The sequence below is a fragment of the Delphinus delphis genome, chromosome 1 (assembly GCF_949987515.2).
Source record: "Delphinus delphis chromosome 1, mDelDel1.2, whole genome shotgun sequence".
Taxonomy (NCBI): domain Eukaryota; kingdom Metazoa; phylum Chordata; class Mammalia; order Artiodactyla; family Delphinidae; genus Delphinus; species Delphinus delphis.
Window position 1 is genome coordinate 121,252,212 of NC_082683.1, and position 27,282 is coordinate 121,279,493.

Genomic DNA, 27,282 nt, shown 5'->3' on the forward strand with positions numbered 1-27,282 from the left:
ATTGAAACCGCTACAGCTAGTTTCTCACTGGTTCCTCCTATTCCCATTCATCCTCTGCACTAACTGCAGACTGTGCGATACCAGAACTTAAAGGCATTGACTCCATGTGGGGATGTTGTTAGTAAAGCGGCTGGAATGTCGATCCGGAGCCCCAGGAGAGGAAAAATGAGGTGCGTTTTAGAAACCTTTCCCGATCATATGGTATACCAGTCGCTGGGTTTCCCAAGCATGGTTTAGCTGTGGGAAGATTCCCTTCAACCTGGAGTGTTGGGACCCTTGGAATGAGTAGCATGAAGTATTGCATTAAACTTTCGGCAGTTGCTCACCAAAGCTCACCAATCCTGTCAGCCCCAAGTGTCCAGCCTTATGTCTTATCCAGCTGTGGGTTTATATGTGGTCAATCCAGGTTGCATCACAGCCCCTGAGCGAATTTTGTAAGAATTTTTCTCTCTTTCATTGTTTCAGCGTTTTGTTTTTAAAATTTATTTCTATAATGGGGTTTAGCTCATCTTCACTGCTGTGTTTGTGCCGCTCTGCACACACTTGATTCCCTTATGGAGATATATCAATACATGGGTTTTAAGATTCTTATTACTCAGATATATTTCTCTGCGGTGTATAGGGTGTGTTGAGGCCAGTTCATTGAGCAAGGTGTAGATCTTGTCTAATACCTATTTGGTTTATTGAACGGTATCTGTGCTAATTTCAAACTCTGGTTTTATGCATCACCCCACCTCTCCTTTCCCCTTAAGCTGACATAAGTGTGTTTTCTAAATGTGAGACACTGTTCTGTTCTGTAATTCATTTCTTGTGCAGCCATATTTACCCTCCCTCTATAAGTGATATCTTATGATATGTTTCTTTTTCTGTTTGACTTATTTCAAGTAGTATTATCGGACCTAAATCCACTCTTTATCCTTCTACTAGCCTTATTACATTGATTTCATGGTGAAGAGATATTCCATTGTACATAAGTACCACATCTTCTTTATCCATTGTTCTCTTTCCTGGGATATTTAAGGTGTACTGAAGTTGAGGTTCTTGTAAACAGAGTAGCCCTAAACTGTGGTGTGCTTGTGTCTTGTTGATTTTTAGACTTCCCTAGATATACTCCCATGATTGGAAGTGTCCTATGCTCTGTAGCTCTGTTTTTTAGATGATTTAGGAACCACCATACACTTCTCCAGAGTGGCTCTCGGCAGTTCACACACTGCCCATCAGCGTATAAAGGCTCCCTGTTCTCCATGGCCTGTCCTGCATTTCTGGTTTTTACAATTTTTTAGGATGGCCCTTTTGACCGGTGGGAAGTGAGACTTCTTTGTTGTGCACATTTGCATTGCTTGCTTGCTTCGTTGCCCATAAAGTGCGTATGCGTTTTTTCCTGGATATAATCAGGAAAAAACGCATACGCCCTTTTGGGCCAACTGCATCATTGTCGAAATTCTGCCGCTTTTCATGTGCGTTAAAGACGAGTCCAATCTATCTCTTGAAATCTGTTTCTTGCAATTCTGTCTTGCATTCAGATCCTCTTCTTTGCCTTACCTCAACATATTTTTGGACGTTAGTTTTCATTTATAACTCTGCAGGTTTGTGAATTGCAGTGACCCTGAGCTCCATTTTTTAAGTTGCTCTTTTGTGAGCTGGCCTCAAACCCGCAGGATTGCTTCAGGCCCTATTTTGGCTCCGGCGAGGCAGGCTGAGCCTTTCTTTAATTCTTATTCTTAATGGGAAATTAGAGTGATATGTGCCCGTCCAAACCCCTACAACTCTTCTCTCATTGGTTCCCCCTCTTCCCGTTCATCCTCCTCACAATTTGCAAAATGTGTGAAACAGAAGTTTAAATGTGCTGATTCTCCAAGTGGGGAGATTCTAAGTAGCGTGGCTGGAATGGTGAACAGGAGCACCAGGAGAGGATAAATGAGGTGCATTTTAGACACATCTCCCGATCACATGGTGTACAGTCCTCTGGGTTTTCCATGCATGTTTTAGCTGTAGGAAGATCCCTTGAACCTGCAGATTTGGGACCCATTGAATGGGTACCAGGTAGTATTACTTTAAAGGGTGTGCATTTCCTCACCCAACCTCACATTTCTCTTAGCGCAAACAGTTTCCAGCCTTATGTCTCATCCTGCTGTGGGTCTAGATGTGTTCAATCCATGTTGCATCACCGTCCCTGAGGAAAAGTTGTAAGAGGTTTTCTCTGTCTCTCTGTCGTTTATTTTTTTCAATTTATTACTATATTGGTTACAGCTGATTTTCAAAGCTCTGTTTCTTGCTGCTGTACATCCACTTGATTCACGTACAGAGAGACATCAATAAATTCTTTTTCAGATTCTTACCAGTCGTATATAGTCTTTTCCGGTGACTTGAGTGTGCTGAGTGCAGTTCTTTTAGCTACCGTGTAGGCCTTGTTGATTATCAGTTTGGTATTTGGAATGGTATCTTTGCTAATTTCAACCTCCTGGATGATGCCTCACCCCTCCCCACCTTTCCCGTTTAGCAGCCTTATGCGTGTTTTCTACATATTTGACTATGTTTTTGTTTTGTAATTTATTTCATGTGTAGCCATTTTGGATTCCACCTTTAAGTGATATCTTATGATATGTGTCTTTTTCTTTTTGAATTCTGTCACTTAGAATGATCATACGTAACTCCTCCGGAGTTGTTACAACTGGCCATATTTCATTGATTTCCAGGCTGAATAATATTCCACTCTACCTAAGTACCACATCTCTATCCATTTTTTCCCTCCAGAGACATTTAAGTTATATCCTAGTCGAGGATCTTTTAAACAGAGAGGGGGTAAACATTGGGGTGCCTGTGTCCTCTCGATTTTTGTTTTTCCCAAGATATACGCCCATGAGTGCAAGTGCCCTATGCTCTGTAGCTCATTTTTTAGATGCTTTAGTAAACACAATACACTTCTCCAGAATGGCCGTTGGCAATATACATTTCCACTATAAGTCTCACAGGGCTCCCTCTTCTCGTTGCCCTGTCCTGCATTTCTGTTGTTTACGCTTTATGAGGATGGCTCTTCTGACTGATACGAAGTGATATCTTTTGTAGTATTGACTTCCAGTGCCCACCTGTTTGGTTGGCTAAAAAAGTGTATGCCCTTTTCTTGAATATATACAGAAAAGAACGCATACACCCTTTTTGGCCAACTGCAATGTTGGCAATGTTGGCAATGTTCAGCTCCTTTTCTTGTGCTTAATGGCGAGTCCTTTCTACCTCCTCAAATCCCTTTCCTGCCATTCTCCCTTGCTTACAAGTCCTTTTCTCTGACTTTCCTCAAGACATTTTTCAGTGATGGATATTTTCAACTCTGCAGTTTTGTGAATTTTACTGCCCCTGAGTTCCATTGTTCAACTCGTGTTTATGGGAACTGGCCACAAAGCAGCGGGATTTCCTCAAGCCCTATACTGTTTCCATGGGCAACCCTAGCCTTTGGTCAATTCGTCTTCCTGATTGGAAATTAGAGTGACATGTGCCTGTCTGAACACCTAGGACTTGTCTCTCATTGTTCCTCATCCTTCCGCTTCATCCTCTGGACAAATTCCAAACTGTACGCAACAGGATGTTGACAGTGCTGACATCTCCAAGTGGGGAGACTGTTAGTAAAGACGCTGGAGGGGTGAACCCGAGCACCAGGAGATGAGGAGATGAGATGCCTTTTCCAAACTCTTCCCGATCAGACGGTATACCATCCTCTGGGTGTGACAGACATGTTTTAGCAGTAGGAAGAGTCCCATTCATGTAAGGAGAACACCAGGGCTTTTTCAAAATCAGTGTCTCCCCGAAACCCAAACTGGGGAATTTTTTAAGCTACAGCTACACATATGTTCATTAAGGGCCTTGGGAAGTAGGCAGAGTCCAAACTTTAGATGATTGAAGTCTTCAGGGTCAGAAGCACTCACCACCAGCTTCCCTTAGGCTACACTTTAACTGTCATTGATAGATGATGTCAATAAAAATATCTATTCTTTTTCAGATTATTTCCCCTTATAGGTTATTGCAAAATGTTGAGTGTAGTTCCCTGTGCTATACAGTAGTTCCTTGTTGATGATCTATTTTATACACAGCAGTGTGTATGTGTTCATTCCAAACTGTTAATTTATCCCTCCTCCCACCTTTCCCCTTTGGTAATAATAAATTATAAGATTTTATACTTCTCAGAAATGGGGGAGCTGAAAGAGAGGTATCATTTTCAATGGAAAAGCATTTAAAACAAGATTGAAGGTTTAACCAAGATTATTAGCTGTACATCCTTGGAAAGAAATCACTTCGTTTCTCTAATATTGACCTGACAAATAAGACAAACCTTTTCACTGAACTTGCTTATAAAAAGTGATGGAAATATCAAATGGAAGTGTTAAAAACATCTTATTTTACCCGAGCCTTATACACTGTTCTATGTTAACTACAGTTTGGCTCACACATCTGTTCATTGAGGTTACAATAGTCTCAATTTCTGTTACTGATCCTCCAGAGTGGACCCCAACAAGTGTCCCCCTGCCCAGTGTCATTGGGGCCAACAGATCGAGACTGAGTTTGGTTCACAAGCAAAGGAAACTTTATATTTTGATCAGAGAATGGAGAGGTGAGAGCATGCACTACCCCGTGGGCTGTGGGCTGGGCTGCTGTGTAGAGATCCTGTCAGAGTCAGTGGGAGGGAGGGAGGCGGCGGAGCTCTCGAGGGCCGGGTTGGCTGTAGCTCAGGCTCTATATCGTGGAGTCTGCACTGGGCCCCAGGAGCTGAGGTGTCGACCCAGCCATTCTGCACTAGGAAATCTGGTCTGAAGTGCCGGGTGTGGAACCTCTGCATGCGGGACCCTAGGAGCACGTGAAATTAGACAAAGCACAAAGGATAAAAAAGGTTAGACTTGACTTTATTGCCCAGATTCTATTTTTATCTCCCAGGGATTTTTAATGGGCTTTGCTGGGGACAAACCCCTCCTCTGCCTTTTGTCCCGTTCCTCATTCTTGGAGTGCTGAGGGTGCAGACCCTTCTTCTGTAACTGCTGAGTGCTGAGTTGGGAGCCCTCATACCCTGGGGCGAGGGTCAGAGCTTCTCCCCAGCAGCCTCCCGGTGACGTTGATTGTCCCCAGGACCCCTGCCTCCCTGCTCGTCCACCTGAGCACCAGCATTGGAAGTGTTATAGATTCTAATGACCTTTAAGGGTCCAGGAAAGAGATGTGCAGAGACGCTGTGGGGGCCGGTTTCACCCCGCCCCACATTTGTTCGGCCACCTTAGGCTGACCGTCTCTGCCAGCCTAGATGCTCTGACCAGTAGTCTGCGCTTTCTTCAGTTAGGCCCCTGAATTAACGTACAAACAGCACCAGGTGTCAGAGCCCTGCCCGCTCAACTCCCAGACAGTCCAGGGTCAGTGGTGACCAAGGACCATGATGGCTACTGAGTCAACAGCCTTTTGAAGTAAACAGGAGTCCAGCCGGTCTTATTGGCCACCATCATCACGGTGTCTGTCGGCTTTTCTATGGTGACAGTGTGGTATACTGTTCCCCCGCCAAGATTATTAGCTCCCCTCTGGGTGCAGTAAGTCCTGCAAGCAGTAGTCTACTCTTTTGGGACACACTCTTGTTGTTTTATGAGAGAAACTCCAGGTCAAGTGATGTTCACACGAGTCGTCATGGTGCCCTGTTGCCCCCGGTTATCTCTCTGGATGTTGGAGTTGGAGGGCCTCCTCACTCGAGGTCGGTGTGCCCACGGAGCGAACCCTGCAACTTCAGGGCATGGTTGGTGGTTAGGATCACCACGTGGGGTCCTTTTCCCTTAGGAGGGAGGTGGCCTTTTGGGCTGCTGATTTCCAGGTTTTTAGATACCGCCAGTATCTTGGCCAGATGTGGCAGTGGGCCAAGCCCCTTAGTGACCGTAGTTTATCCTACCTGGATGGCATTCTTGCATTGTTCCATTTCAAGTGGTCCCAGTTTTTGCACTAATTCTCCAATGGCGATTCACCTTTCACCGGGAATGTAAAGGTCAAAGGGTTTAGCTAAATTAGGGAGTTCCAGGGCAAGGGTCTGAATTGACTGCTCTTTCCATTCTTGAAAGGCCACTTCTGGATTCTATTCAAAAGGATCATCATCTTTTCCTTTCAGTGTTTCATATAGAGGCCCAGCTAGTAGACTGTAGTTAGGGATCCAGAAGCAGCAAACCCTGGCCTCCCCAGGAACCCCTAAGCTGTCTTCTAGTTTTAGAAAGGGGTAAGGCTGAAAATGGTTTCTTCCCTTTCCTGGGATGGGCTTCTCTGACCTTCTGTGAGAATGAAGCCCAGGCAGGTCACCGCAGTCTGTGATATTTGAGCTTTTTCTTGGACAACTTCTATCCTTTATTGGCTTGGTAGTTCAGAGGCCTCCTTAGTAGGGCTGGTGATCAGAATGTCGTCTGCATATTGAAGGAGGGTTTCCTTTTCCAGAGGTAGAACTTTTAGGTCTTTAGCTAAGCTTTCCCCAAAGATGGTGTGGGAATTTTTGCACCCTTGGGGCCAGACGGCCCGGAAGTATTGTTTTAGTTGTATGTGGAGTCCTGCCACTCACAAGCCAAAATTTCTTGTGACTCTGGGACTAATGGAATACAAAAGAAGGCATCATTGAAGACTAATACAGAATACCATGTCCTGGTGGTTGGTAGAATGACCAGCAGGGTGTAGGAATTAGGAGCAACTGGAGGTATATCCTCGGTGGCTTCACTGACTGTCCTGACATCCTTTACCAGGTCCCCAGTGGCCCATGGGGCTCTCGTGGTCAGACCAATCCCAGAATATGGAGCTCACCTGGGCAGGTACCCCACCCCCACCCCAGCCCACGGGGCTCTCGTGGTCAGGCCCCTCCCAGGATACAGAGCTACCCTTGCAGGTACCGTGGCAGGGCTGGGCACACAGGAACCGTGCACATAGCCCTCATTGCAGAGCACCCCCAGCTCACCTGTCGCTCAGAGCTGACACAGAGCACCTCAGAGCAGGACTTGAACTAACAAACAGCAGCTGCGACAGGTCTGTGACCCTGGGCATCACTCCGTGAGGCCTCCCTCCACCTGGTCTTCCAGAGACTTCCACTGCACCCGGGGCACCAGGCCTCTGTCTCCAACCACCACCCACCCCTCCTCTCCCTGACTCCTGGGTTCCTCTCATTAGGAGAGGGTTTTCTTGAAGTTGTCTCCCACTCATGGGCCAGATAAAATGATTAGAAAACAAGCCAAAGCTGCAGCCCCTTGTCTATCCTGACTCTCAGGAGCCCACACCTGTTCCTTGGACCTGGCCGGTTCAGCAAGTTCCATTTTCTGCAACTGTGAGCCCCTGAGGGGTGATGATTGGCTGACCTGGGCAGCCTTACCGTGCCGGCCAGCCCTCCCCAGGTGTGCCTGGGTTGAGATCAATATAAATACCACTCCAGGCAGCAAGAGCCCCTGCAGCCGTGCCTGACGCCATTTTCTCTGCCCTGTCAGCAGTCTCGGGGCTGGGCTGGTGGGAGGGAGTGAGAGGCCACGGCTTTGTGGGTGGCCCAGTGTGAGTGGGGCTCTGCTGGACTTTCTGCAGCAGTTGCCAGGCTGCCACCTGCTAAAGAAGAGGATGTGTCACCCATACCTGCTGCTGGAATTTCTCCCTGGGCAGAGGTGAGGAAGGAAAAAAGCAGTGGGGGCAGGGACAGGACGGGTATCTCAGGCAGGGAAATGGAAATCTTCCAGAAGAGCACCCAGGGCCAGGACCATCCTGGCTGGCCTGCAGGCACCAAGTCGGCCGGCATGCTGTCACTCGTGTGGCTCTATGGCCCTTCCTCTAGGCTTTCAAGTCCTTGTATATATTCAGGTGTTTTACCTGGGACGGGTGGGAATAGTTCAGCAGCAACTGGCCTGGGGCTCAGCTCACGTTTACTCACAGATGCCTCGGCACGGTGCCCCAGCTTTGCAATGAGGACGCTTGTTGCGTGGGGGCTGCTGGCTGAATGGGAGACGATTCCCCACCACTGACCAACTTCAGAATTGTTTACAACTGGAGCAAGTGCCCTGATACGGTTTTCCTCTGTGTAACTGGTGGGTTCTGTGTTTTTTTTCTCTTTTTCGTTTTTGGTTCAAGGTAGATTTTATTCCTCTTTTTTGTATTTACAGATATAAGCATGGAAATAATTTATTCATATAAATACATGTATGTGCAGGGAATAATTGTTTTTTCTGTTTTATTTTTTAAATTTTATTTCTTTTTAATTTTGAATTTTATTTTATATTTTTATACAGCAAGTTCTTATTGGTTATCTATTTTATACATATAAATGTATACATGCCAATCCCAGTCTCTCAACTCCTCCCACCACCACCCCCCCAACAGCTTTCCCCCCTTGTTGTCCATACGTTTGTTGTCTACATCTGTTGCTCTGTTTATGCCTTGCAAAATGGTTAATCTGTACAGTTTTTCTAGGTTCCACATATATGCATGAATATACAAGATTTGTTTTTCTCTTTCTGACTTACTTCACTCTGTATGACAGTCTCTAGATCCATCGACGTCTCTACAAATGACCCAATTTCATTCCTTTTCATGGCTTAGTAATATTCCATTTTATATATGTACCACAGCTTTATGCATTCGTCTGTCTGTGGGCATTTAGGTTGCTTCCATTACCTCGATATTGTAAATAGTGATGCAATGAACATTGCGGTGAATGACTCTTTTTGATTTATGGTTTTGTCTGGGTATATGTCCAGTACTGGGATTGCTGTATCCTATGGTAATTCTATTGTTAGTTTCTTAAGAAATTCCATATTGTTCTCCATAATGACTGTATCAATTTATATTCCCAACAATAGTGGAAGAGGGTTCCTTTTCTCCACACCCTTTCCAGCATTTTTTGTTTGTAGATTTTCAATGATGCCTATTCTACCAGGAGTGAGGTGATACCTCATTGTTGAATCCATTTCGTTGAGCAAGGGGTAGCTCTTGTCTATTACATATTTGGCTTATGGAACGGTATCTGTGCTAATTGCAAACTCTGCTTTTATGCAGCACCCCAACTCACCTTCCCCCTTAAGAAGGCATAAGTTGGTTTTCTAAACATGAGACCCTGTTCTGTTTTGTAATTCAGTTCATGTGTAGCCAAGTTCACATTCCGTGTATTAGTGATACCTTATGATGTTTCTTTTTCTGTGTGACTTATTTCACTTAGAATCAACGTGCCTCAATCCACTCATTATGCTGGTACGGGCCTGGTGACATAGATTTCATTGCTGAGTGGTATTCTGTTGTACAGAAGTACCGCAACTTCTTTATCCATTATTTGCTCTCTGGGATATTTAACTTGTGCCGTAGAAGAGATTCCTGTAATAAGAGCCGTCCCAAATTTTGGGGTTGCTGTGTCTTTTTGATATTAATTTCCCTAAGCTATAGGACCATAAGTGGAAGTGCCCTAGGCTCTGTTGCTTTGTTTTTTAGATGTTTCAGGAAACACCATACACTTCTCCCGAGTGTCTGTTGGCAATTTACATCCCGCCCATCAGCATAACAAGGCTCCCAGTTCTCCATGGCCTGTCCTGCCTTTCTGGATTTTACACTTTATTCTGATGGCCCTTTTGACCGGGGGGAAGTGAGACTTCATTGTAGTGCAGATTTCCTTTGCAAGCTTGCTTGGTTGGCCAAAAAGGGCGTATGCGTTTTTTCCTGAATATATTCAGGAAAAAACGCATACGCCCTTTTGGCAAAGTGCATCATTGTGGACGTTCTGCCTCTTTTCCTATGCTTTCAATGCAAATCCAGTCTACCTCCTGAAATCGGTTTCCTGCAATTCTGCCCCGCTTTCAAGTCCTCTTGGCAGCCTTACTTCAGTATATTTTTGGACGATAGCTGTCATTTATAACTCTGAATGTTTATGAATTACAGAGCCCCTGAGCTCCTTTCTTCAACTCACTTTCTTGTGAGCTGGCCGCAACACCACAGGATGGCTTCAGGCCCTAATCTGGTTCCGGCATGGCACGCTGAGCCTTTGGTTAATTCCTCTTCCTAGTGGGAAATGAGAGTTAAATTTGCCCGTTCAGACACCTCCAGCTAGTCTCTCATTGGTTCTCCCTATTCCTGTTCATCTTCCGCAGAAATTGCAAACTGTGTCAAACAGGAGGTTAAAGGCGCTGACTCTCCAAGTGGGGAGAGTGTTAGTAAAGCGTCTGGAATGTTGCACCCGAGTACCAGGGTACGAAAACTGAGACATATTTGAACACGTCTCCCGATCACATGGTTGATCATACTCTAGGTTCCACATGCATGTTTTAGCTGAAGGAAGAATACCTTAAACCTGGGTAGTTGAAACCCGTGGAATGGGTACCATGCAATATGACTTCAATGGGTCTTCATTTGCTCACCGAACCTCTCCAATCCTATCACTGCTGCGTTTATGACCCTTGTACACACGCTTGATTCTCTTTTGGAGACATAGCAATCCATAGGTTTTAAGATACTTACTAGTCAGGTATATTCTTAGGCGTTTAATATGGGGTGTGGAGTCAATTTCGTTGAGCAAGGTGTAGCTCTTGTCTATTCCATATTTGGCTTAAGGAACTTTATCTGTGCTCATTTCAATCTCTGGTTTTATGCAGCACCCCAACTCACCTTTCCCCTTAAGCAAGGATAAGTTGGTTTTCTAAATTTGAGACCCTGTTCTGTTTTGTAATTCAGTTCCTGTGTAGCCAAGTTTACATTCCGTGTATTACTGATATCTTATTGTGTTTCTTTTTCTGTGTGACTTATTTCAGTTAGAATCATCATACCTGAATCCACTCATTGTGCTGCTAAGGGCCTGATGACACAGATTTCATTGCTGAGTGATATTGCTTTGTAAGTAAATACCACAACTTCTTTATCCATTTTTCACTTTCTGCGATGTTGAACTTGTACTGTAAACGAGGTTCTTGTAAACAGAGCCGTTCCAAACTTTGGGGTGGCTGTGTCTTTTTGATTTTAATTTCCCTAAGCTATAGGACCATAAGTGGAAGTGCCCTGGGTTCTGTTGCTTTGTTTTTTAGATGTTTCAGGAAACACCATACACTTCTCCGGAGTGGCTGTTGGCAATTTACATCCCGCCCATCAGCATAACAAGGCTCCCAGTTCTCCATGGCCTGTCCTGCCTTTCTGGATTTTACACTTTTTTCAGATGGCCCTTTTGACCCGGGGGAAGTGAGACTTCATTGTAGTGCAGATTTCCTTTGCAAGCTTGCTTGGTTGGCCAAAAAGGGCGTATGCGTTTTTTCCTGAATATATTCAGGAAAAAACGCATACGCCCTTTTTCGCCAAGTGCATCATTGTGGACGTTCTGCCTCTTTTCCTATGCTTTCAATGCAATTCCAGTCTACCTCCTGAAATCGGTTTCCTGCAATTCTGCCCCACTTTCAAGTCCTCTTGGCAGCCTTACTTCAGTCTATTTTTGGACGATAGCTGTCATTTATAACTCTGCAGGTTTGTGAATTACAGTGCCCCTGAGCTCCTTTCTTCAACTCGCTTTCTTGTGAGCTGGCCGCAACACCACAGGATGGCTTCAGGCCCTAATCTGGTTCTGGCACGGCACGCTGAGCCTTTGGTTAATTCCTCTTCCTGGTAGGAAATGAGAGTTAAATTTGCCCGTCCAGACACCTCCAGCTAGTCTCCATTGGTTCTCGCTATTCCTGTTCATCTTCCGCAGAAATTGCAAACTGGGCCAAACAGGAGGTTAAAGGCGCTGACTCTCCAAATGGGGAGAGTGTTAGTAAAGCGTCTGGAATGTTGCACCCGAGTACCAGGGGAGGAAAACTGAGACATATTTGAACACGTCTCCCGTTCACATGGTTGATCATACTTGGGTTCCACATGCATGTTTTAGCTGAAGGAAGAATACCTTAAACCTGGAGAGTTGAGACACGTGTAATGGGTACCATGCAATATGACTTCAAAGGGTCTTCATTTGCTCACCGAACCTCTCCAATCCTATCACTGCTGCGTTTATGCCCCTGTACACATGCTTGATTCTCTTTCGGAGACATAGCAATCCATAGGTTTTAAGATACTTACTAGTCAGGTACATTCTTAGGCGTTTAATATGCGGTGTTGAGTCCATTTCGTTGAGCAAGGAGTAGCTCTTGTCTATTCCATATTTGACTTAAGGAACTTTATCTGTGCTCATTTCAATCTCTGGTTTTATGCAGCACCCCAACTCACCTTTCCCCTTAAGCAAGCATAAGTTGGTTTTCTAAATTTGAGACCCTGTTCTGTTCTGTAATTCAGTTCCTGTGTAGCCAAGTTTATATTCCGTGTATTACTGATATCTTATGATGTTTCTTTTTCTGTGTGACTTATTTCAGTTAGAATCATCATACCTGAATCCACTCATTGTGCTGCTAAGGGCCTGATGACACAGATTTCATTGCTGTGTGATATTGCTTTGTAAGTAAATACCACAACTTCTTTATCCATTTTTCACTTTCTGCGATGTTGAACTTGTACTGTAAACGAGGTTCTTGTAAACAGAGGCGTCCCAAACTTTGGGGTGGCTGTGTCTTTTTGATTTTAATTTCCCTAAGCTATAGGACCATAAGTGGCAGTGCCCTAGGCTCTGTTGCTTTGTTTTTTAGATGTTTCAGGAAACACCATACACTTCTCCCGAGTGTCTGTTGGCAATTTACATCCCGCCCATCAGCATAACAAGGCTCCCAGTTCTCCATGGCCTGTCCTGCCTTTCTGGATTTTACACTTTTTTCAGATGGCCCTTTTGACCGGGGGGAAGTGAGACTTCATTGTAGTGCAGATTTCCTTTGCAAGCTTGCTTGGTTGGCCAAAAAGGGCGTATGCGTTTTTTCCTGAATATATTCAGGAAAAAACGCATACGCCCTTTTTGGCCAAGTGCATCATTGTGGACGTTCTGCCTCTTTTCCTATGCTTTCAATGCAATTCCAGTCTACCTCCTGAAATCGGTTTCCTGCAATTCTGCCCCGCTTTCAAGTCCTCTTGGCAACCTTACTTCAGTATATTTTTGGATGATAGCTGTCATTTATAACTCTGCAGGTTTGTGAATTACAGTGCCCCTGAGCTCCTTTCTTCAACTCACTTTCTTTTGTGCTGGCCGCAACACCGCAGAATGGCTACAGGCCCTAATCTGGTTCCGGCACGGCATGCTGAGCCTTTGGTTAATTCCTGTTCCTGGTGGGAAATGAGAGTTAAATTTGCCCGTCCAGACACCTCCAGGTAGCCTCTCATTGGTTCTCGCTATTCCTGTTCATCTTCCGCAGAAATTGCAAACTGGGCCAAACAGGAGGTTAAAGGGACTGACTCTCCAAGTCGGGAGAGTGTTAGTAAAGCGTCTGGAATCTTGCACCCGAGTACCAGGGTACGAAAACTGAGACATATTTGAACACGTCTCCCGATCACATGGTTGATCATACTCTAGGTTCCACATGCATGTTTTAGCTGAAGGAAGAATACCTTAAACCTGGGTAGTTGAAACCCGTGGAATGGGTACCATGCAATATGACTTCAAAGGGTCTTCATTTGCTCACCGAACCTCTCCAATCCTATCACTGCTGCGTTTATGCCCCTGTACACATGCTTGGTTCTCTTTCGGAGACATAGCAATCCATAGGTTTTAAGATACTTACTAGTCAGGTACATTCTTAGGCGTTTAATATGGGGTGTTGAGTCCATTTCGTTGAGCAAGGAGTAGCTCTTGTCTATTCCATATTTGGCTTAAGGAACTTTATCTGTGCTCATTTCAATCTCTGGTTTTATGCAGCACCCCAACTCACCTTTACCCTTAAGCAAGAATAAGATGGTTTTCTAAATTTGAGACCCTGTTCTGTTCTGTAATTCAGTTCCTGTGTAGCCAAGTTTACATTCCGTGTATTACTGATATCTTATGATGTTTCTTTTTCTGTGTGACTTATTTCAGTTAGAATCATCATACCTGAATCCACTCATTTTGCTGCTAAGGGCCTGATGACACAGATTTCATTGCTGAGTGATATTGCTTTGTAAGTAAATACCACAACTTCTTTATCCATTTTTCACTTTCTGCGATGTTGAACTTGTACTGTAAACGAGGTTCTTGTAAACAGAGCCATTCCAAACTTTGGGGTGGCTGTGTCTTTTTGATTTTAATTTCCCTAAGCTATAGGACCATAAGTGGAAGTGCCCTAGGTTCTGTTGCTTTGTTTTTTAGATGTTTCAGGAAACACCATACACTTCTCCCGAGTGGTTGTTGGCAATTTACATCCCGCCCATCAGCATAACAAGGCTCCCAGTTCTCCATGGCCTGTCCTGCCTTTCTGGATTTTACACTTTTTTCAGATGGCCCTTTTGACCGGGGGGAAGTGAGACTTCCCTGTAGTGCAGATTTCCTTTGCAAGCTTGCTTGGTTGGCCAAAAAGGGCGTATGCGTTTTTTCCTGAATATATTCAGGAAAAAACGCATACTCCCTTTTTGGCCAAGTGCATCATTGTGGACGTTCTGCCTCTTTTCCTATGCTTTCAATGCAATTCCAGTCTACCTCCTGAAATCGGTTTCCTGCAATTCTGCCCCGCTTACAAGTCCTCTTGGCAGCCTTACTTCAGTATATTTTTGGACGATAGCTGTCATTTATAACTCTGCAGGTTTGTGAATTACAGTGCCCCTGAGCTCCTTTCTTCAACTCACTTTCTTGTGAGCTGGCCGCAACACCACAGGATGGCTTCAGGCCCTAATCTGTTTCCGGCATGGCACGCTGAGCCTTTGGTTAATTCCTCTTCCTAGTGGGAAATGAGAGTTAAATTTGCCCGTTCAGACACCTCCAGCTAGTCTCTCATTGGTTCTCCCTATTCCTGTTCATCTTCCGCAGAAATTGCAAACTGTGTCAAACAGGAGGTTAAAGGCGCTGACTCTCCAAGTGGGGAGAGTGTTAGTAAAGCGTCTGGAATGTTGCACCCGAGTACCAGGGTACGAAAACTGAGACATATTTGAACACGTCTCCCGATCACATGGTTGATCATACTCTAGGTTCCACATGCATGTTTTAGCTGAAGGAAGAATACCTTAAACCTGGGTAGTTGAAACCCGTGGAATGGGTACCATGCAATATGACTTCAATGGGTCTTCATTTGCTCACCGAACCTCTCCAATCCTATCACTGCTGCGTTTATGACCCTTGTACACACGCTTGATTCTCTTTTGGAGACATAGCAATCCATAGGTTTTAAGATACTTACTAGTCAGGTATATTCTTAGGCGTTTAATATGGGGTGTGGAGTCCATTTCGTTGAGCAAGGTGTAGCTCTTGTCTATTCCATATTTGGCTTAAGGAACTTTATCTGTGCTCATTTCAATCTCTGGTTTTATGCAGCACCCCAACTCACCTTTCCCCTTAAGCAAGGATAAGTTGGTTTTCTAAATTTGAGACCCTGTTCTGTTTTGTAATTCAGTTCCTGTGTAGCCAAGTTTACATTCCGTGTATTACTGATATCTTATTGTGTTTCTTTTTCTGTGTGACTTATTTCAGTTAGAATCATCATACCTGAATCCACTCATTGTGCTGCTAAGGGCCTGATGACACAGATTTCATTGCTGAGTGATATTGCTTTGTAAGTAAATACCACAACTTCTTTATCCATTTTTCACTTTCTGCGATGTTGAACTTGTACTGTAAACGAGGTTCTTGTAAACAGAGCCGTTCCAAACTTTGGGGTGGCTGTGTCTTTTTGATTTTAATTTCCCTAAGCTATAGGACCATAAGTGGAAGTGCCCTAGGTTCTGTTGCTTTGTTTTTTAGATGTTTCAGGAAACACCATACACTTCTCCGGAGTGGCTGTTGGCAATTTACATCCCGCCCATCAGCATAACAAGGCTCCCAGTTCTCCATGGCCTGTCCTGCCTTTCTGGATTTTACACTTTTTTCAGATGGCCCTTTTGACCCGGGGGAAGTGAGACTTCATTGTAGTGCAGATTTCCTTTGCAAGCTTGCTTGGTTGGCCAAAAAGGGCGTATGCGTTTTTTCCTGAATATATTCAGGAAAAAACGCATACGCCCTTTTTGGCCAAGTGCATCATTGTGGACGTTCTGCCTCTTTTCCTATGCTTTCAATGCAATTCCAGTCTACCTCCTGAAATCGGTTTCCTGCAATTCTGCCCCACTTTCAAGTCCTCTTGGCAGCCTTACTTCAGTCTATTTTTGGACGATAGCTGTCATTTATAACTCTGCAGGTTTGTGAATTACAGTGCCCCTGAGCTCCTTTCTTCAACTCGCTTTCTTGTGAGCTGGCCGCAACACCACAGGATGGCTTCAGGCCCTAATCTGGTTCCGGCACGGCACGCTGAGCCTTTGGTTAATTCCTCTTCCTGGTAGGAAATGAGAGTTAAATTTGCCCGTCCAGACACCTCCAGCTAGTCTCCATTGGTTCTCGCTATTCCTGTTCATCTTCCGCAGAAATTGCAAACTGGGCCAAACAGGAGGTTAAAGGCGCTGACTCTCCAAATGGGGAGAGTGTTAGTAAAGCGTCTGGAATGTTGCACCCGAGTACCAGGGGAGGAAAACTGAGACATATTTGAACACGTCTCCCGTTCACATGGTTGATCATACTTGGGTTCCACATGCATGTTTTAGCTGAAGGAAGAATACCTTAAACCTGGAGAGTTGAGACACGTGTAATGGGTACCATGCAATATGACTTCAAAGGGTCTTCATTTGCTCACCGAACCTCTCCAATCCTATCACTGCTGCGTTTATGCCCCTGTACACATGCTTGATTCTCTTTCGGAGACATAGCAATCCATAGGTTTTAAGATACTTACTAGTCAGGTACATTCTTAGGCGTTTAATATGCGGTGTTGAGTCCATTTCGTTGAGCAAGGAGTAGCTCTTGTCTATTCCATATTTGACTTAAGGAACTTTATCTGTGCTCATTTCAATCTCTGGTTTTATGCAGCACCCCATCTCACCTTTCCCCTTAAGCAAGCATAAGTTGGTTTTCTAAATTTGAGACCCTGTTCTGTTCTGTAATTCAGTTCCTGTGTAGCCAAGTTTATATTCCGTGTATTACTGATATCTTATGATGTTTCTTTTTCTGTGTGACTTATTTCAGTTAGAATCATCATACCTGAATCCACTCATTGTGCTGCTAAGGGCCTGATGACACAGATTTCATTGCTGAGTGATATTGCTTTGTAAGTAAATACCACAACTTCTTTATCCATTTTTCACTTTCTGCGATGTTGAACTTGTACTGTAAACGAGGTTCTTGTAAACAGAGGCGTCCCAAACTTTGGGGTGGCTGTGTCTTTTTGATTTTAATTTCCCTAAGCTATAGGACCATAAGTGGCAGTGCCCTAGGCTCTGTTGCTTTGTTTTTTAGATGTTTCAGGAAACACCATACACTTCTCCCGAGTGTCTGTTGGCAATTTACATCCCGCCCATCAGCATAACAAGGCTCCCAGTTCTCCATGGCCTGTCCTGCCTTTCTGGATTTTACACTTTTTTCAGATGGCCCTTTTGACCGGGGGGAAGTGAGACTTCATTGTAGTGCAGATTTCCTTTGCAAGCTTGCTTGGTTGGCCAAAAAGGGCGTATGCGTTTTTTCCTGAATATATTCAGGAAAAAACGCATACGCCCTTTTTGGCCAAGTGCATCATTGTGGACGTTCTGCCTCTTTTCCTATGCTTTCAATGCAATTCCAGTCTACCTCCTGAAATCGGTTTCCTGCAATTCTGCCCCGCTTTCAAGTCCTCTTGGCAACCTTACTTCAGTATATTTTTGGATGATAGCTGTCATTTATAACTCTGCAGGTTTGTGAATTACAGTGCCCCTGAGCTCCTTTCTTCAACTCACTTTCTTTTGTGCTGGCCGCAACACCGCAGAATGGCTTCAGGCCCTAATCTGGTTCCGGCACGGCATGCTGAGCCTTTGGTTAATTCCTGTTCCTGGTGGGAAATGAGAGTTAAATTTGCCCGTCCAGACACCTCCAGGTAGCCTCTCATTGGTTCTCGCTATTCCTGTTCATCTTCCGCAGAAATTGCAAACTGGGCCAAACAGGAGGTTAAAGGGACTGACTCTCCAAGTCGGGAGAGTGTTAGTAAAGCGTCTGGAATCTTGCACCCGAGTACCAGGGTACGAAAACTGAGACATATTTGAACACGTCTCCCGATCACATGGTTGATCATACTCTAGGTTCCACATGCATGTTTTAGCTGAAGGAAGAATACCTTAAACCTGGGTAGTTGAAACCCGTGGAATGGGTACCATGCAATATGACTTCAAAGGGTCTTCATTTGCTCACCGAACCTCTCCAATCCTATCACTGCTGCGTTTATGCCCCTGTACACATGCTTGGTTCTCTTTCGGAGACATAGCAATCCATAGGTTTTAAGATACTTACTAGTCAGGTACATTCTTAGGCGTTTAATATGGGGTGTTGAGTCCATTTCGTTGAGCAAGGAGTAGCTCTTGTCTATTCCATATTTGGCTTAAGGAACTTTATCTGTGCTCATTTCAATCTCTGGTTTTATGCAGCACCCCAACTCACCTTTACCCTTAAGCAAGAATAAGATGGTTTTCTAAATTTGAGACCCTGTTCTGTTCTGTAATTCAGTTCCTGTGTAGCCAAGTTTACATTCCGTGTATTACTGATATCTTATGATGTTTCTTTTTCTGTGTGACTTATTTCAGTTAGAATCATCATACCTGAATCCACTCATTTTGCTGCTAAGGGCCTGATGACACAGATTTCATTGCTGAGTGATATTGCTTTGTAAGTAAATACCACAACTTCTTTATCCATTTTTCACTTTCTGCGATTTTGAACTTGTACTGTAAACGAGGTTCTTGTCAACAGAGCCATTCCAAACTTTGGGGTGGCTGTGTCTTTTTGATTTTAATTTCCCTAAGCTATAGGACCATAAGTGGAAGTGCCCTAGGTTCTGTTGCTTTGTTTTTTAGATGTTTCAGGAAACACCATACACTTCTCCCGAGTGGTTGTTGGCAATTTACATCCCGCCCATCAGCATAACAAGGCTCCCAGTTCTCCATGGCCTGTCCTGCCTTTCTGGATTTTACACTTTTTTCAGATGGCCCTTTTGACCGGGGGGAAGTGAGACTTCCCTGTAGTGCAGATTTCCTTTGCAAGCTTGCTTGGTTGGCCAAAAAGGGCGTATGCGTTTTTTCCTGAATATATTCAGGAAAAAACGCATACTCCCTTTTTGGCCAAGTGCATCATTGTGGACGTTCTGCCTCTTTTCCTATGCTTTCAATGCAATTCCAGTCTACCTCCTGAAATCGGTTTCCTGCAATTCTGCCCCACTTTCAAGTCCTCTTGGCAGCCTTACTTCAGTATATTTTTGGACGATAGCTGTCATTTATAACTCTGCAGGTTTGTGAATTACAGTGCCCCTGAGCTCCTTTCTTCAACTCACTTTCTTGTGACCTGGCCGCAACACCACAGGATGGCTTCAGGCCTTTATCTGGTTCCGGCCCGGCATGCTGAGCCTTTGGTTAATTCCTCTTCCTGGTTGGAAATGAGAGTTAAATTTGCCCGTCCAGACACCTCCAGCTAGTCTCTCATTGGTTCTCGCTATTCCTGTTCATCTTCCGCAGAAATTGCAAACTGGGCCAAACAGGAGGTTAAAGACGCTGACTCTCCAAATGGGGAGAGTGTTAGTAAAGCGTCTGGAATGTTACACCCGAGTACCAGGGGAGGAAAACTGAGACATATTTGAACACGTCTCCCGTTCACATGGTTGATCATACTTGGGTTTCACATGCATGTTTTAGCTGAAGGAAGAATACCTTAAACCTGGAGAGTTGAGACACGTGTAATGGGTACCATGCAATATGACTTCAAAGGGTCTTCATTTGCTCACCGAACCTCTCCAATCCTATCACTGCTGCGTTTATGCCCCTGTACACATGTTTGATTCTCTTTTGTAGACATAGCAATCCATAGGTTTTACGATACTTACTAGTCAGGTACATTCTTAGGCGTTTAATATGCGGTGTTGAGTCCATTTCGTTGAGCAAGGAGTAGCTCTTGTCTATTCCATATTTGACTTAAGGAACTTTATCTGTGCTCATTTCAATCTCTGGTTTTATGCAGCACCCCAACTCACCTTTCCCCTTAAGCAAGCATAAGTTGATTTTCTAAATTTGAGACCCTGTTCTGTTCTGTAATTCAGTTCCTGTGTAGCCAAGTTTACATTCCGTGTATTACTGATATCTTATGATGTTTCTTTTTCTGTGTGACTTATTTCAGTTAGAATCATCATACCTGAATCCACTCATTGTGCTGCTAAGGGGCTGATGACACAGATTTCATTGCTGAGTGATATTGCTTTGTAAGTAAATACCACAACTTCTTTATCCATTTTTCACTTTCTGCGATGTTGAACTTGTACTGTAAACGAGGTTCTTGTAAACAGAGGCGTCCCAAACTTTGGGGTGGCTGTGTCTTTTTGATTTTAATTTCCCTAAGCTATAGGACCATAAGTGGCAGTGCCCTAGGCTCTGTTGCTTTGTTTCTTAGATGTTTCAGGAAACACCATACACTTCTCCCGAGTGTCTGTTGGCAATTTACATCCCGCCCATCAGCATAACAAGGCTCCCAGTTCTCCATGGCCTGTCCTGCCTTTCTGGATTTTACACTTTTTTCAGATGGCCCTTTTGACCGGGGGGAAGTGAGACTTCATTGTAGTGCAGATTTCCTTTGCAAGCTTGCTTGGTTGGCCAAAAAGGGCGTATGCGTTTTTTCCTGAATATATTCAGGAAAAAACGCATACGCCCTTTTTGGCCAAGTGCATCATTGTGGACGTTCTGCCTCTTTTCCTATGCTTTCAATGCAATACCAGTCTACCTCCTGAAATCGGTTTCCTGCAATTCTGACCCGCTTTCAAGTCCTCTTGGCAGCCTTACTTCAGTATATTTTTGGACGATAGCTGTCATTTATAACTCTGCAGGTTTGTGAATTACAGTGCCCCTGAGCTCCTTTCTTCAATTCGCTTTCTTGTGACCTGGCCGCAACACCGCAGGATGGCTTCAGGCCCTAATCTGGTTTGGCACGGCACGCTGAGCCTTTGGTTAATTCCTCTTCCTGGTTGGAAATGAGTTAAATTTGCCCATCCAGACACCTCCAGCTAGTCTCTCATTGGTTCTCGCTATTCCTGTTCATCTTCCACAGAAATTGCAAACTGGGCCAAACAGGAGGTTAAAGGGACTGACTCTCCAAGTGGGGAGAGTGTTAGTAAAGCGTCTGGAATGTTGCACCCGAGTACCAGGGTACGAAAACTGAGACATATTTGAACACGTCTCCCGATCACATGGTTGATCATACTCTAGGTTCCACATGCATGTTTTATCTGAAGGAAGAATACCTTAAACCTGGGTAGTTGAAACCCGTGGAATGGGTAACATGCAATATGACTTCAAAGGGTCTTCATTTGCTCACCGAACCTCTCCAATCCTATCACTGCTGCGTTTATGCCCCTGTACACACGCTTGATTCTCTTTTGGAGACATAGCAATCCATAGGTTTTAAGATACTTACTAGTCAGGTACATTCTTAGGCATTTAATATGCGGTGTTGAGTTCATTTCGTTGAGCAAGGAGTAGCTCTTGTCTATTCCATATTTGGCTTAAGGAACTTTATCTGTGCTCATTTCAATCTCTGGTTTTATGCAGCACCCCAACTCACCTTTACCCTTAAGCAAGAATAAGATGCTTTTCTAAATTTGAGACCCTGTTCTGTTCTGTAATTCAGTTCCTGTGTAGCCAAGTTTACATTCCGTGTATTACTGATATCTTATGATGTTTCTTTTTCTGTGTGACTTATTTCAGTTAGAATCATCATACCTGAATCCACTCATTTTGCTGCTAAGGGCCTGATGACACAGATTTCATTGCTGAGTGATATTGCTTTGTAAGTAAATACCACAACTTCTTTATCCATTTTTCACTTTCTGCGATGTTGAACTTGTACTGTAAACGAGGTTCTTGTAAACAGAGGCGTCCCAAACTTTGGGGTGGCTGTGTCTTTTTGATTTTAATTTCCCTAAGCTATAGGACCATAAGTGGCAGTGCCCTAGGCTCTGTTGCTTTGTTTTTTAGATGTTTCAGGAAACACCATACACTTCTCCCGAGTGTCTGTTGGCAATTTACATCCCGCCCATCAGCATAACAAGGCTCCCAGTTCTCCATGGCCTGTCCTGCCTTTCTGGAGTTTACACTTTTTTCAGATGGCCCTTTTGACCGGGGGAAAGTGAGACTTCATTGTAGTGCAGATTTCCTTTGCAAGCTTGCTTGGTTGGCCAAAAAGGGCGTATGCGTTTTTTCCTGAATATATTCAGGAAAAAACGCATACGCCCTTTTTGGCCAAGTGCATCATTGTGGACGTTCTGCCTCTTTTCCTATGCTTTCAATGCAATTCCAGTCTACCTCCTGAAATCGGTTTCCTGCAATTCTGCCCCGCTTTCAAGTCCTCTTGGCAACCTTACTTCAGTATATTTTTGGATGATAGCTGTCATTTATAACTCTGCAGGTTTGTGAATTACAGTGCCCCTGAGCTCCTTTCTTCAACTCACTTTCTTTTGTGCTGGCCGCAACACCGCAGAATGGCTTCAGGCCCTAATCTGGTTCCGGCACGGCATGCTGAGCCTTTGGTTAATTCCTGTTCCTGGTGGGAAATGAGAGTTAAATTTGCCCGTCCAGACACCTCCAGGTAGCCTCTCATTGGTTCTCGCTATTCCTGTTCATCTTCCGCAGAAATTGCAAACTGGGCCAAACAGGAGGTTAAAGGGACTGACTCTCCAAGTCGGGAGAGTGTTAGTAAAGCGTCTGGAATCTTGCACCCGAGTACCAGGGTACGAAAACTGAGACATATTTGAACACGTCTCCCGATCACATGGTTGATCATACTCTAGGTTCCACATGCATGTTTTAGCTGAAGGAAGAATACCTTAAACCTGGGTAGTTGAAACCCGTGGAATGGGTACCATGCAATATGACTTCAAAGGGTCTTCATTTGCTCACCGAACCTCTCCAATCCTATCACTGCTGCGTTTATGCCCCTGTACACATGCTTGGTTCTCTTTCGGAGACATAGCAATCCATAGGTTTTAAGATACTTACTAGTCAGGTACATTCTTAGGCGTTTAATATGGGGTGTTGAGTCCATTTCGTTGAGCAAGGAGTAGCTCTTGTCTATTCCATATTTGGCTTAAGGAACTTTATCTGTGCTCATTTCAATCTCTGGTTTTATGCAGCACCCCAACTCACCTTTACCCTTAAGCAAGAATAAGATGGTTTTCTAAATTTGGACCCTGTTCTGTTCTGTAATTCAGTTCCTGTGTAGCCAAGTTTACATTCCGTGTATTACTGATATCTTATGATGTTTCTTTTTCTGTGTGACTTATTTCAGTTAGAATCATCATACCTGAATCCACTCATTTTGCTGCTAAGGGCCTGATGACACAGATTTCATTGCTGAGTGATATTGCTTTGTAAGTAAATACCACAACTTCTTTATCCATTTTTCACTTTCTGCGATGTTGAACTTGTACTGTAAACGAGGTTCTTGTCAACAGAGCCATTCCAAACTTTGGGGTGGCTGTGTCTTTTTGATTTTAATTTCCCTAAGCTATAGGACCATAAGTGGCAGTGCCCTAGGCTCTGTTGCTTTGTTTTTTAGATGTTTCAGGAAACACCATACACTTCTCCCGAGTGTCTGTTGGCAATTTACATCCCGCCCATCAGCATAACAAGGCTCCCAGTTCTCCATGGCCTGTCCTGCCTTTCTGGAGTTTACACTTTTTTCAGATGGCCCTTTTGACCGGGGGAAAGTGAGACTTCATTGTAGTGCAGATTTCCTTTGCAAGCTTGCTTGGTTGGCCAAAAAGGGCGTATGCGTTTTTTCCTGAATATATTCAGGAAAAAACGCATACGCCCTTTTTGGCCAAGTGCATCATTGTGGACGTTCTGCCTCTTTTCCTATGCTTTCAATGCAATTCCAGTCTACCTCCTGAAATCGGTTTCCTGCAATTCTGCCCCGCTTTCAAGTCCTCTTGGCAACCTTACTTCAGTATATTTTTGGATGATAGCTGTCATTTATAACTCTGCAGGTTTGTGAATTACAGTGCCCCTGAGCTCCTTTCTTCAACTCACTTTCTTTTGTGCTGGCCGCAACACCGCAGAATGGCTTCAGGCCCTAATCTGGTTCCGGCACGGCATGCTGAGCCTTTGGTTAATTCCTGTTCCTGGTGGGAAATGAGAGTTAAATTTGCCCGTCCAGACACCTCCAGGTAGCCTCTCATTGGTTCTCGCTATTCCTGTTCATCTTCCGCAGAAATTGCAAACTGGGCCAAACAGGAGGTTAAAGGGACTGACTCTCCAAGTCGGGAGAGTGTTAGTAAAGCGTCTGGAATCTTGCACCCGAGTACCAGGGTACGAAAACTGAGACATATTTGAACACGTCTCCCGATCACATGGTTGATCATACTCTAGGTTCCACATGCATGTTTTAGCTGAAGGAAGAATACCTTAAACCTGGGTAGTTGAAACCCGTGGAATGGGTACCATGCAATATGACTTCAAAGGGTCTTCATTTGCTCACCGAACCTCTCCAATCCTATCACTGCTGCGTTTATGCCCCTGTACACATGCTTGGTTCTCTTTCGGAGACATAGCAATCCATAGGTTTTAAGATACTTACTAGTCAGGTACATTCTTAGGCGTTTAATATGGGGTGTTGAGTCCATTTCGTTGAGCAAGGAGTAGCTCTTGTCTATTCCATATTTGGCTTAAGGAACTTTATCTGTGCTCATTTCAATCTCTGGTTTTATGCAGCACCCCAACTCACCTTTACCCTTAAGCAAGAATAAGATGGTTTTCTAAATTTGGACCCTGTTCTGTTCTGTAATTCAGTTCCTGTGTAGCCAAGTTTACATTCCGTGTATTACTGATATCTTATGATGTTTCTTTTTCTGTGTGACTTATTTCAGTTAGAATCATCATACCTGAATCCACTCATTTTGCTGCTAAGGGCCTGATGACACAGATTTCATTGCTGAGTGATATTGCTTTGTAAGTAAATACCACAACTTCTTTATCCATTTTTCACTTTCTGCGATGTTGAACTTGTACTGTAAACGAGGTTCTTGTCAACAGAGCCATTCCAAACTTTGGGGTGGCTGTGTCTTTTTGATTTTAATTTCCCTAAGCTATAGGACCATAAGTGGAAGTGCCCTAGGTTCTGTTGCTTTGTTTTTTAGATGTTTCAGGAAACACCAGACACTTCTCCCGAGTGGTTGTTGGCAATTTACATCCCGCCCATCAGCATAACAAGGCTCCCAGTTCTCCATGGCCTGTCCTGCCTTTCTGGATTTTACACTTTTTTCAGATGGCCCTTTTGACCGGGGGGAAGTGAGACTTCATTGTAGTGCAGATTTCCTTTGCAAGCTTGCTTGGTTGGCCAAAAAGGGCGTATGCGTTTTTTCCTGAATATATTCAGGAAAAAACGCATACGCCCTTTTTGGCCAAGTGCATCATTGTGGACGTTCTGCCTCTTTTCCTATGCTTTCAATGCAATACCAGTCTACCTCCTGAAATCGGTTTCCTGCAATTCTGACCCGCTTTCAAGTCCTCTTGGCAGCCTTACTTCAGTATATTTTTGGACGATAGCTGTCATTTATAACTCTGCAGGTTTGTGAATTACAGTGCCCCTGAGCTCCTTTCTTCAATTCGCTTTCTTGTGACCTGGCCGCAACACCGCAGGATGGCTTCAGGCCCTAATCTGGTTTGGCACGGCACGCTGAGCCTTTGGTTAATTCCTCTTCCTGGTTGGAAATGAGTTAAATTTGCCCATCCAGACACCTCCAGCTAGTCTCTCATTGGTTCTCGCTATTCCTGTTCATCTTCCACAGAAATTGCAAACTGGGCCAAACAGGAGGTTAAAGGGACTGACTCTCCAAGTGGGGAGAGTGTTAGTAAAGCGTCTGGAATGTTGCACCCGAGTACCAGGGTACGAAAACTGAGACATATTTGAACACGTCTCCCGATCACATGGTTGATCATACTCTAGGTTCCACATGCATGTTTTAGCTGAAGGAAGAATACCTTAAACCTGGGTAGTTGAAACCCGTGGAATGGGTAACATGCAATATGACTTCAAAGGGTCTTCATTTGCTCACCGAACCTCTCCAATCCTATCACTGCTGCGTTTATGCCCCTGTACACACGCTTGATTCTCTTTTGGAGACATAGCAATCCATAGGTTTTAAGATACTTACTAGTCAGGTACATTCTTAGGCATTTAATATGCGGTGTTGAGTTCATTTCGTTGAGCAAGGAGTAGCTCTTGTCTATTCCATATTTGGCTTAAGGAACTTTATCTGTGCTCATTTCAATCTCTGGTTTTATGCAGCACCCCAACTCACCTTTACCCTTAAGCAAGAATAAGATGGTTTTCTAAATTTGAGACCCTGTTCTGTTCTGTAATTCAGTTCCTGTGTAGCCAAGTTTACATTCCGTGTATTACTGATATCTTATGATGTTTCTTTTTCTGTGTGACTTATTTCAGTTAGAATCATCATACCTGAATCCACTCATTTTGCTGCTAAGGGCCTGATGACACAGATTTCATTGCTGAGTGATATTGCTTTGTAAGTAAATACCACAACTTCTTTATCCATTTTTCACTTTCTGCGATGTTGAACTTGTACTGTAAACGAGGTTCTTGTAAACAGAGGCGTCCCAAACTTTGGGGTGGCTGTGTCTTTTTGATTTTAATTTCCCTAAGCTATAGGACCATAAGTGGCAGTGCCCTAGGCTCTGTTGCTTTGTTTTTTAGATGTTTCAGGAAACACCATACACTTCTCCCGAGTGTCTGTTGGCAATTTACATCCCGCCCATCAGCATAACAAGGCTCCCAGTTCTCCATGGCCTGTCCTGCCTTTCTGGATTTTACACTTTTTTCAGATGGCCCTTTTGACCGGGGGGAAGTGAGACTTCATTGTAGTGCAGATTTCCTTTGCAAGCTTGCTTGGTTGGCCAAAAAGGGCGTATGCGTTTTTTCCTGAATATATTCAGGAAAAAACGCATACGCCCTTTTTGGCCAAGTGCATCATTGTGGACGTTCTGCCTCTTTTCCTATGCTTTCAATGCAATTCCAGTCTACCTCCTGAAATCGGTTTCCTGCAATTCTGCCCCGCTTTCAAGTCCTCTTGGCAACCTTACTTCAGTATATTTTTGGATGATAGCTGTCATTTATAACTCTGCAGGTTTGTGAATTACAGTGCCCCTGAGCTCCTTTCTTCAACTCAC